Source organism: Camponotus vicinus, unplaced genomic scaffold, assembly GCF_025532165.1.
Source record: "Camponotus vicinus isolate PSW18456_S1 unplaced genomic scaffold, iyCamVici1.0 SCAF_2, whole genome shotgun sequence".
Classification (NCBI taxonomy): domain Eukaryota; kingdom Metazoa; phylum Arthropoda; class Insecta; order Hymenoptera; family Formicidae; genus Camponotus; species Camponotus vicinus.
Genome location: NW_028141956.1, coordinates 15,493,830 through 15,506,691, shown reverse-complemented (window position 1 = coordinate 15,506,691; position 12,862 = coordinate 15,493,830). Strand labels below are relative to the sequence as shown.

At 32.6% G+C, this 12,862-nt stretch overlaps 1 long non-coding RNA gene across 1 annotated transcript; it reads right to left on the bottom strand.

Annotated features, from left to right (window-relative positions):
• Positions 1 to 388: 388 nt before the first annotated feature.
• LOC145967413 (uncharacterized) lies at positions 389 to 2,218 on the bottom strand. Its single transcript, XR_014437413.1, has 3 exons — positions 1,904 to 2,218; positions 1,140 to 1,823; positions 389 to 431 (listed from the first exon to the last, which is right to left on the bottom strand). It is a non-coding gene; the product is annotated as an uncharacterized LOC145967413 (long non-coding RNA).
• Positions 2,219 to 12,862: the final 10,644 nt, after the last annotated feature.

Sequence of the window (12,862 nt, the reverse complement as noted above, 5' to 3'; positions counted from 1 at the left end):
ACACAAGGGCGGCCGTGCAAATCCGGGAAGCTACTGGAACAAATGCGGCATACACATATTCTTTCCTTTGTTCACCGTTCTTTTCCAAAGCATTACCGCACACAGAGACGAGGCCAGTGGATCCTCGACAGTATTTCAGTGAAGTATCTAAGAAGTGAAATGAAATGTAGAGGGCCGGAGGCGTGACTCGAACTCGTATGAGTCGCACCAGATGTTACAATATTTACTGCGAGAAAAGCCCCTAACCACTCTCCGTACACATCTCCAATAGCCCCTTACATCCTCACACGGATATTCGCGATATATGTACTGCTTAATAATATTAATGTTTCAACCTTTTGATGAGAAAGGAAGTACTGATATGATATCCAATTTTCGCTTGACCTTCTGTCAGTTTGGATCTTAATAAAATGCTCATGATTCTGATATCTCTAAACGTGTCGCGTCAAAAATTTTATTTCCCATCGGAAGAGACAGTTATTGAACGCATGAAAGAGAGAGAGAGAGATAGCCATCATTTATTAATAAGTCTGATGATTTCAAATTCGATGTGATTCTATTATTATCTTGTTGTGGAACATGTAGAGTATTTTTAAAAAAACTCGAATTTTTTCTAATAAAGAAAAACTAACTTTACAAATAAAAGATATTTTAATTAATTTAAATCGATTTTCTAAATTATAAAAAAATTAGGATTTGATATATATTAAAATATATATTAAAGTTTAAATATGTTAATTAGGTATCTTAAATATATTTGTATAAGTATAATATGTTTTATTATTTACTTAAATTTAATTTTACATAAACAAAATTTGAGATTTGATTAAATATCTTAAAACACATTTTAAAATTAAGAAACAATTGAGACAAAATAAAGTATGTCAAGTGTTTAAAAAAATCAATTTCAATTTACCTAAAACATCATAACGAACTTTATAAAACTTATAATCATAACAAAGCAAGGAAATATAAAAGAATCTTATAAATTTAGAATATTTTTATAATGTTTATATTTAAAAATAACTCTTTATTAAAAAGTCCTCGACCTAAAATATATTTTTTTTACTTCTATGATATTTATAAGGCAAGGAATTAAAGAAGAAAATGAGATGAATTTTAAATATATTATCTCTTACTATTGCATAATTTAATCAATGAAATAAAAGATATTTCTTGATTCAATCCGTTTTCGTTGTCAAATATTTAGACGAATTTATAGGTTAATCATCAGCTGACAAGATACAGATTGGAAGTCGGAACATTAGTAATCAGTTGACAAATGTATCGTTAATTTCACTCGACATCTCATTATTTATGTACACGTATAACGTATAACGTATAAAAATGTCAAGAAAGTCACCTCTTATAACCACATCACGACATCGCAAATTTCTGCAACTATACGTTACATTTGAAACACGTCCAATCGAAAATATCTGAAATAACATTCATCCTTCATAGCGCGTTGTGCTCTGCTCGGCGAACATTCAATCTGAAAATTGTATACAACAATCGGTGTGCAATCGGCGAAAAACCTGGCACAAAATAGTTTCCCATCTTCTCGGGCGGGTAGCGTTGATCGAACCGTTGCGTCAAGTGAAACTAGGTTAATTGACTATACCGGAAAGCGAGTATATTCCCGAAGGATACCTCTACTGGTCTCTCTGACCACCCTCTCGTACCCCATCACTTCCACTTCGTGCATCGTCTCCGGATAACGCGACGCCGCATTAATGTGTAATTGGCGGCGAGCCGGGAAAGTGACACGATACCACGCTGCCAAGGGGGACCAGTACCATGTGATGTAGCGGTGGCAAAGCCTGCTGGCGGCATAGACATTTTACTCGCGGAAGACGCATGGTCCCTGCTAATATGACGTTTGAAATATGGCGCAACTCACGGTCGAAGATACGGCGGCGAGGATGACGGAAAGGAAAAGAGCAGACAACGAGAGAGTGGCGTATCCGGTTAACGGAAACTGTGGAATGATCAGCCGGAAAAGGAACGCTCGGAGGGATATAAAATATTGAGTTTTGTCGATTTTAACTTTTCAGCCACATGTTGTCGCTTCTTCGCGGATGAACAGCGGTAAGTTGCAAGCAAATGCAAAAAAAGGCAGCAAGTGACTTCATAGCACGTGCATTTTTCACATGTTCATTACTCACTAGTGTGCTTCCAGTCTTGTTGTCACGACGTATGACATTGATTGCCACGAGGTCTATAGTTGTACACATCAGTCTTTCTTTATTAAATTTTGCTTTTCGTAAAAAAAAAAATTTAATAAAGAAAGATTGATAATTCTAAAATTATATTAAAATATTTCATTATATAATACACATACTACAATTATATTATACGAATCTATATTATATATTTGTGTAAAATAATCTTAATGCAATGGCATCATAAAATATACATTTTACGATTAATATTATTGTTTTATTTTGAAATCAAGTTCGACGATAAATTATATTCACCGACAGAAGATTTCTAGATTGTAGATGCAACGGAATAAAGAAGCAAAGAAGTTGATGTTTACTTTTTACTTTGCGGTACCAAGATTACGGTCAAAGTTATATAGACGTAACCTCTTCAAAGAAAGAGATTGTGTCAATTTTTCCTTCGAAGAAAATACAGCATGATGCGTAAATGTCGTAGTTCAAAGACAAAGTTTGTTAGACTTGAAACACCAAATGGCAACTACTTCACATAAATTAACATGCTTTTAATATAATTAATTTATTATCTTTTAAAGTAACAATGTTAATTTGTCATCTGTATTTATTATATTTTAGAGAATGACAAATATCGTTCCTTCTTTTTCAATTTGTTTTGATGGATTTCGACTAATAACTCATTCATCATACTTGTACAGAAATACAGAAAATATTTTTTTCTACTAATTGAACAATATGTGTATTTGTTGTGCTTATATATTTTAAATCTGCGCAAATCTTTACAATCTCTATTTATTTTTTTCTTTTTATATGACGTAGTATATTCAATCAAATTTTCAAATAAATCCGGAAGCAAATTTAATCATAGCAGAATTTGTCACATATCTTTTTCTGACAGATGTTGGATGTAACTGGAATTTCGTTCAGAACTGATACATTTTGCAGATAAGTCCGAAGAAACTTGCAAAACAGTCATATCTTTCGCGGTATCTGCATCGCCAACTGCTCCCGGTTGAGGTTGACATATTTATTAACATTTCATTATCGTACAACGTAACCGTTCGCTACTCTCTCTCTCTCTCTTTCTCTGGATAACAGCGTTGCATTTCTCTCTAATTATCTCTACAACCACTGACAAACTGAGCATTTCCGCTTGTATTACTGCTAACTGTTCGATCAATGCCAATGAATCGCCGTATGTGTGCAGGTACGCATATGTGTATGCGAGTGTGCGTAGAATGATGGCTAAATAATATATCATTGCCCGTTACACGCTTGCTCAATGATCGAAATGTCGTGCGGATTGGCGATCCATTACCAAACCGCGAGCGACGAGCAGTGATACCACCGGAATACGTCGGTCACTGCTGAAAATGTTAGCAAGATGGAACGTGCGTTAAACAGCGCTTGCACAAATGAGATTTATTGAGCTAGAACATTCGCATTTAAGATATAAATAGTTTCTCGTATTGAAAGAAGAAAAAAATAAGCACGACTGAAACAAATTTGTATAATGTTAATAATTTTAAAAATTTAATTTCAAAAATTTAATGTTAATAATTTAAAAAATTTAACAATATGCTTTCATTTTTCAATTCGTACTGTCTTAATTTTTAACTCTTCAAAAAATTCAGATGATATTCGTGAATTACATTTATTACAAAGACATTCACCGTAATAATTAAGACCTAATGAGAAAATTGCGAGACAGATACTTATCGATAACAGCACAATTTCGGATTCGATACTAATATCTGTTTAAAAAATATAAATGTTTCATTGATGTACGATGCCAAATTTTGGCCTGCGCCGTTTTCGAAAACGGATGGATCAAGCCGATCCGGATTACGGAACGCGAATCTCCAGGAGGGTTGGGAAGATTTCAAAGTAGACTCTGTTATAGTCAAACGGCGCGCACTCCACGCCATGTCGATTTATTCGAAAATCCAAGAAAGTGGCACGTTTCACCCGTTGTGTGAGGAGCCTAGCCACCCTTTACACCCCGCGGCGATGTCTCTCTTTCTCTCTCTCTCTTTCTTTCGCTCCTTCCCTCGCGACCCCACGTGATGTCGTGCACTCCCTTGCGCGCGATCTCTCCTCTTCCCTCGGGCATCTAACGCGTTCTCCTCTCTGTGAAGTTTAGGTATTCCCGTAGCAAGCTTCTCCCGGAGCCAGTTTAGCGTCCTCTCTCGCGCCCCTATCTGATTTCAATGTGGTTCGGTTACGTGCCTCAAATCAAAAACACGAACGTTATTTCTGCACGTGGTCTCCACTTTTCTCGTTCTTCCTCCTTCTCCTCCTCCGCGTTTTCTCTCACTTTCTCTTCCCGGTGTCGCCAGCGCATTTCTTGTTGGTGCTTCCACTACCAATCTTTCCGTCGTTTTCTTCGCTATCCCACCGACGTTTCTACTTTCCGCACCTTCGTCGAGCGTATCCATGTTCGAGTCCCACCTACATGTACACACGCGCGTTAGCTTATAAACTTTTATTTTCGGAAACGAGGAGGGAGGATAACAGGAAAGGAAAGAAGACGAGGGAGAAGGACTAGGAAGTGTGAGGGTGCGAGAGTGAGAGGAGAACAGGTGCAGGGACGAAACGATTCGAGCGGGAAAGAGCGTATGTTCTGTCAAGCTGTCGCTGAGAGGAAGCTCGCCTGCCAACTTATGGGACACGTACAATGCGAGCCAAGAATATTGCAGCGTCTGTCGCCCTTCTACTCTCCTCCCTTCTTATCCCATCTACCGCTGACGTTTTTGCGAAGGTACGTTACGTACGAAGAAGTTACCTTCTAACCGAATATTGAAATGTATTTAGGAAAAGAAGGTATATATGCGCGTGACATGATCGATTTTTTGCACTTACTGACGATATCTATTACACGAAAACATAGAATATTTGGTAAAATGTATCGCGAGACATGAAATTTCATGTAATATAGAATCGATAAACGTACATGGAAGAAAGATCTTAAGAGAAAGTAAAATTTTTGAAGCAAAATTACTTAACGAAGTATTGAGAATAATAGAAAAAAATTATTTTGAGAAAACTTAAAATATTCACATTGATTATAGTAAAATGGGAAGAGAGGAGAGAGGAGAGAAAAAAAGACCGGCCGCACAGTATCGCAGCACTGTTTTTGTTAACTGGTACTACAACTAACTACTTGACATGTTGCGGTTGTGGACTGTGAACGACTCGATTTGTTTTTGCTGTATTTATATTTTATATGCGGTATTTCCATATGTCATTCTCGTAATAAACTTTTCATATGAAAGCTTCTGTAATATAATGCTTTTTTTATTTAATATTTCTCCGAGTGCACAGTTGTTGGTTATTATTTGAAACTTGATGTAAAAACATAGTAATTTTAAAAATTCCTCTAAAACGAGAATATTAATAAGCAAATATTACAAATTCATGTATGTATATATATGTGTGTGTGTGTGTGTGTGTGTGTGTGTGTGTGTAATATATATACATATATGTGTATATATAAATTGATATTATATTTTAATGTTAATTCTATTTTCATTCATATTATATTTTTATAGTTATTCTATTTTATATTAATTCTTTTATTTTGCTTTGTAGATAGCATATCAATAAGAAGCTAATATAGTTAAAGATTAACAAGAAAAATATTATAATATAATATAAATATCGATAATTTTTAATATTTATTATATATTTATATCTAATTATAAAATAATATCTAATCTTTGTCTCTTTCTTTCTCTTTCTCTTTCTCTTTCTCTCTCTCTCTCTCTCTCTTATCTTTCGATATAATTTTTTTATTTTATCATTTTTTTCGTTGGATATTACTGATTGATAATAATGTGTGTGTTATATGTATATTAATTTTTATGCACAAAAGATTGTGCACTAATATATATCTAATGTAACTTTACATTATAAAAATAATTTAATTGTTGTTAAATATTTTTCCTATTATACATCATAATATACTTAATTCACAGCTAACGTTTATGGTTTAATTATATTCTTCATTCATAAATTGAATGACATTGCATAATAACATTAAGGTCAATCAATTTATCGATTTATGTCGTTGTCATAGGAACGGAATTCCGCTGTACTTGATCAAATTATCTACCTGTCCCGAGACATCGCCATATCGTAAATTATTGGATTGTGATTAATAAAACGCCTACACATCTATGAAAGTCAGACAAGTACAATGTCTGTCTTTTATATATATATATATATATATATATATATATATATATATATATATATAAAATTAAATAAATTCATAAAAAAAATCAATCAAATTATATTAATAATCTTTGATTATAATTAGTTTTTAGAGCAGAATTGATTAAAAAGATTTATTCATCAATTAAATTGAAATAAGAATATATTACATTAATTTTTAATTAGTATTTTAATAAAATATTAAAGTATTTTTTCCAGTTACACAAAAATATAAATGCTTTAATTTTATTAATTAAATATAAGTAAATAGTATTAATTTGCAAAATAATTTATTATTGATTTGATTTTGTAATAAAATATTTAATAACTGAGAAAAGGAAATGCCATGCATACACATTTAAATATACATACAACTCTTACATTTTAAATCGCATAATTACTTTAAGTTATACTTAGTTACAGTTAGTTTTAGCTCTAATATTGAGCATTTATGCCATTAAAATATTATTATAAAAGTTTATATTTTAAGTATCTCCGATTAAAACTATTTATTCAATTTTAACTATATGCTAACTCACGTCTCTTTTCTATAGACGGCTTAGAAATGCAAAATCCGAATGCAGAGCTCGGCATGCCTCTCAATCTACAATATCTCGAAATCGAAGTATATATATCTTCGCATCCACGTGATGCTTAAGGCGCTGTAACGGTTTGCAAGAGATGAGAATCGTTCGTCCACGACTGCGATCGTTTGTCACGTCGGCCGTCGTCGAACCGCTTTTTACGTCCCAACGACAACGACGACGACAACGACGACGACGACGACGACGACGACGACGCAATGCAAGACTCGCGGGGATTTAGCTTAACGGCGGAAACTCAGTCGCCGATTTCTCGTCTTTGTGGTGCAAGAAGCTACCATAAGGTGTTTTCAGTGGAGGAAGGAGGTGTGAGAAATAAGGATATGATATAAAGATATATGTGTGTGCGCAAGCGTGCAAGGTCGGCGAGTGATCTTCCTCCCCTCAACCTTCATCCCTATTCGTTTCTATCTGTTCCTATCTCTATCTCTCCCGGCATCATCCATTTTCGTACGCTATGAACACCGACAAGCCCGGATACAACGAGATATCTCGCATTTCCGACCGGGAGAGTGATGCCGCTCAACAAAATCGAGCGAATTTAATCATTGTTGTGTAGGTCCTTAGCAGCGCTTACGCGCATCAAGAGTCTCGTAGGTTGACAGATTTCAGAAAAAAGATACAAAATAATAACTGCAATTCGAGATTAATAAACTTCTTGAATTTTGACAGTATGACGTATTAATTTTATATACAATGTTACAATATTTTGACGTAGACAAGAACTATATATTAAAGTTTAGAATATATTTTTTGTGAACTTATTAGAAATTGAGGCATTTTTTACATTACAATATAGAATTCGATTCTTTCAAGAATGTTAATAGAAATCGAAACACTGTAAAGAACATTGCAGTATTTAAATCATTCTCTTATATAACGTTTAAACTTTTGTCATTCTTATGAAGGTCCGTAGTCATGCAAATGTTAACGCAAATTGGATACGGATAAAATGACGTTAAAAGATGCAAATTCAAAGAAGTATCGAAACCCTTAGAGGTACTTTTTAAAGAACATACCTCATTACCTCGGTTCTTAACCCGAGATGGTCCTGGTAACCGAGTAACAAATCCCGTTCTGGAATACTGCAAAAGTTAGAAGTTCAAGGAATAAAGTTGAAATTATGGATATGGGAACTATAGGCATGAGAAAGTTAAAATTGTCCCTTGGGCGGACGCCTCTTTTCCGCCAACCGTTAGAGCGACCTCCGTTGAGAGTTTACATATCGCAACACTTAAGAATTAAATAAGAAAAAAGATAAAAAGTATTATCATAAATGTCGTACATAGTTTCAAAAATAAAATCGTGAAAATAAAATTACATTTTCTCAAGAAATTAATAGACGATAATACAATTCGCATTTAAAAAATTTTGTTGCGTTGAATAATCAATAGATGTTTTAAATCAATTAAATTATTATAAAAGTTTTAGAAATATTATTATAAAATTATTATTATAAAAGTTTTAAAATTATTATAAAAGTACTAGAACTGAGATAGTGAGACAGTTTCTCTTTTTGTTTACGTGTAATTCAGAATACTCATTCGGAGAAAAAAAATGTCTATAAATAATATAAATTAAATAATCTTTAAAAGTACTAATTTGTTAAAAATAAATTTTTATAATGTATTAATTTTCATAAGTATAATATGTATAAATGCGTGTGTATGTGTGTAAATCATAAATAGCAGTTCGCTAAAATCGCACCGCTGAGCGATTAACTGCTTGGGAGAAACGATTAGATGGACTTAAGCGTTATAGTTTATGGTCTAAGGCACGTATTCAGGCCGCGATATTAGCGATGTTAACCCTCTTATAGAGTTTACTTGGAATATACATTTAAGCTGTTCACATCCAAGAGACCCGGCGTTTTGTGAGACACCGTTTATCGTACATGCGATAGCATAGCGTTGAATTTCCATTGTATTTATCTTCCGCATCTGAACTGTGTCGCTCTAAATACATTCTGAGAAGTTGCTTGAACTTCAATAATGTTACTTTAAAGTGAAATTAAACTGCGCCGTGTTGGCATAAGACGAGCTAAGAAGATAAATTTTATAAAATTGAGAATACAGATTTGATTTTTATACATATATAAGCCTTAATTCTTAACTCTTTTAATTATTAACATTCTTTTTTTTATCGAAGCGAATTTTTTTGACAATCTATATATAATTCATAAAATAATAACAAGTACAATATTCAACTTATCGCAACGGCAGTTTGTGTTGAACGTGACATAATTATCATGAAATTTAAAGCGAGATATGAAAAACAAATCGCAACAGATAATTCGAGGCTGATAACAATTTTAATTTCTGCCTACATGCGGTTCAAGTATTCTTCCTGTTAATTCAATTTAATTTAATGTTACTCGAATGTAATACGAATCGCGTTATACCTCGGAGCGAACATTGTGATGCTGCTAATTTAGCAGATTTAAAAGTCGAAGCGATGAAATTGTAATGACGAATTGTAGAAAACAAGAAGGAAGAAGAAAGTTAGTAGCCAACGCGACTAACTCGCTTCTCTGCAAGCTATCACACCACCTTGACCATAGTTCACAGGCCGTAGATTTATTTTCGCTCGAGGCAGAACGATGTATCTCGACATGCTCGATTTTATTCGCGAACAAATTTCTCGCGCGAAACTTAGAGTTGGCGGGAATAAAATTGAGATGATGAATACGGCAAACGCGAACGGGAAGGAATTGGAATTGCGGCACTGAGTCTTAATCGTTGTACTTCGTAACAACGCGCGTGGCGCATTTTCCTTCGCGCGGAGAGATTTGTTACAAGTTAAAAAAGATGGACGTCGCTTTGAAAAATTAAAATAATGGGAAATGACGTACCGGAAGCTTGAATAATATATCACGTATATTAAATTGATATTGTAAACAACAAAGGAAATATATCTCTTTTCTTGATATATTTATTTTATTCTTATATTAACTGATATACATTTGTTTGTATTGAATTTAATATAATTTTTTATAGAATATGATTTTTTATGGAACATATGAATGAGCAAAGTAATTTCAAAGATATTGATATTTAAAGTATATAATTCATTGAGGACATAAATATATGAATCAACTAAGTGTTACTATAAATTTGACAGAAATCTTATACTATGTACTTTTGCATAAAATATAATATTCAAATAGCAATTAAAGATTCGATGCATGACAAATTTAACTTATCGTCATTTTATAATTTGAATTATTGATTGAAAATTTCCATTCCAGTTTTATTTTTACATTTAAATCACATTTATAACTTCACATTTTCCATCATTGCAGAACACTAGAAAAAATTGTATATTTTATTGTATGTATAATGCACTTTATATAAAATAAGTATATTTATATCATAAATTCTATCGCAAATAATGATCGCTCTTTCTCGTTAAAATCTCGTGATATTTCTTGCTGCTGTCATATCCAGCGATTTCTCTCATATTTCAACCATCAAATATTCACAGATATTGAAATTACGAGAGATTAATAGCAGAGATGATATTATAAACCGTGCTATTGAGGAATTCAACTTTTCTATATTCCTTGGACAGAATTCCAATACGACGGAGAAGGTGAAGGAGAACTCGATCATGACCTGTTTGCGCGCCTACCAAGGAATAAAGATGGAAAACGCGACGAGGCTATCGGACCTCCATTCGATGGTAAAGAACGACAGTCATTCTTAAAATGAGGTTAATCGAAAACATCTCGCGATGCTTGTTACCCTGCGCACGTATGAAGTACGTAAGGGTGTAGGAAGAGGAAGAGGGTGGTGGGCCGTGAGATATCTCGAAACGACCGCGCCATGGCCAGCATTCGTAGCTCCAAATCATTTCTCGTCTCTCCATATTGTCAACCGCCGCACTAAATTGCGAATCGATGTCACATTGGGCCTTGAGATATTGCACGGAGACGAACAGAGAACCCTTCGAACCGAAATAACAAGGTATGAGGGTCATTTTATCCACTTCTCCGAACACATCGAGTCTCGATCGATTAATAAATACTAACATATACATAGGTTCGATAAACATCCACGGTCCTCTCGTTTATTTTCAATGAACTGCCGTTTTACTTTATCTATAATTTATATGCATGCGTATCGGTATTATAAATGGATATTTGGCACTCGAAAGCATTTTATTCTTCTTTCTTTTCTCATTCGCTTACTCTTATCAGCTATCAGCAAATATAATGGCAATACAAGCGTAGGCAAAGAGATAATACTAAAGTGATTCTTTTTATATTGAATATATATATATTTATATATGAATATTGTAGACAATAATAAAATAATAGGAACAATTTTTTATTAAAATCGCTTACATTTTTAATTTAAATACAAGTCGATGAAGAAGTCGCCATTTGTAATGTTAACAGTATCGAAACATAAAAAATTTACGAAATTAGAAATATCTTATACACACACAAAATTATTTTTTGTGTATTTCATATAGATATTATTACATTAATTTTAAATGTATATATATGAATACTTTTTAGTAATGCATTCAATAAAAATTGATTAATCAGATATATATAACAAGAATTTTATTATAGCAAAAATATATACAACATTATATACAAGATATAACAAATCTGATTCCTATATCAGATCGATTTTTATACAATCAAAACGAATTGCTTTTAAATGTGATAATGAGCATATTTAATACATACAGAATGAGAATTATAAATAAATAAATGCAACAAACCAAGAGAGACAAGATTGTTGTTTCAGACAAAATGTTTATATTATATAAGCTTGACACGCAATACTATTATTATATTAACATCATGTTCTGCTCTGTAGAATTACAATAAGTTCAATAAGTATTTAAATAAAAATTAAAATAATTTATGCTAATTATTAAATTAATTTTTAATTTATTCTTTTTTTACAATTTGTTTATAATAGATTATAAATCTTGTTTATCTTAAAAATGTAAACTTCCAACAGAAAGATAGTATTCGATATAATTTTCTTATTACTGTAGAATATTATTTTCATAAAATATAATTGTGTTAAATATGCAGTAAAAATAAAAAGTATTTATAGTACAATAGATACAAATAATATTTATATTTGCATGGAAATTTTTATGTGTTTTACTTATTGTTAGACAAATATTTTTGTCTGTATTAGATAAAATTGAGCCTCAACGGAACACCGTTCTCTTTCCTAGACGCATGTCGGGAAATTTATAGTCGTTACCGTCATCTATACTAAACTACGTATGTAATAATTACATATCGCCAGTTGGTTAAGTTTCTTTCTATATAAAGATACCTTAAAATACAAGATCTTTGCAATATGGTTCCCATGACCGACGATCGAAAACCAATACTCGACCGACATTGCAGGGACCTTGCTCGCCTTCCTTGTAACACCGACGGTTTCCTGGCCACAATATCATGTTATCTTTGCATTTTCTAGCCAACTTGATATAATCCGCTTGGTCAGGAAAATAGACATTATCATAGTTGACCATTTCTGTGATGCCGACTGTCGAGTGAAATAGAATGCATACTGTGATAAGGAAGAACGATGCTGAGAGATGCATCCTTGAGCACTAGATGTTCTTAGTATTGTCCCACACGAAAATTCAACTAAAAATCTGAAAATTTTATATTTATTATAGAATATATATACATACATATATATGCATGTGCATATATGTATGTATGTAATAAAATTCAATAATTCAATGATTAATAAGAAAGAATTAAACTAGAGAAAGATATTAATAAAAATAAAAAGTGTGATTTATAATATTATACGGGTAGATTTTAAAATAATATTTGGACGAGCATTAACGCTATATAATAAGTAACTATATATGTAT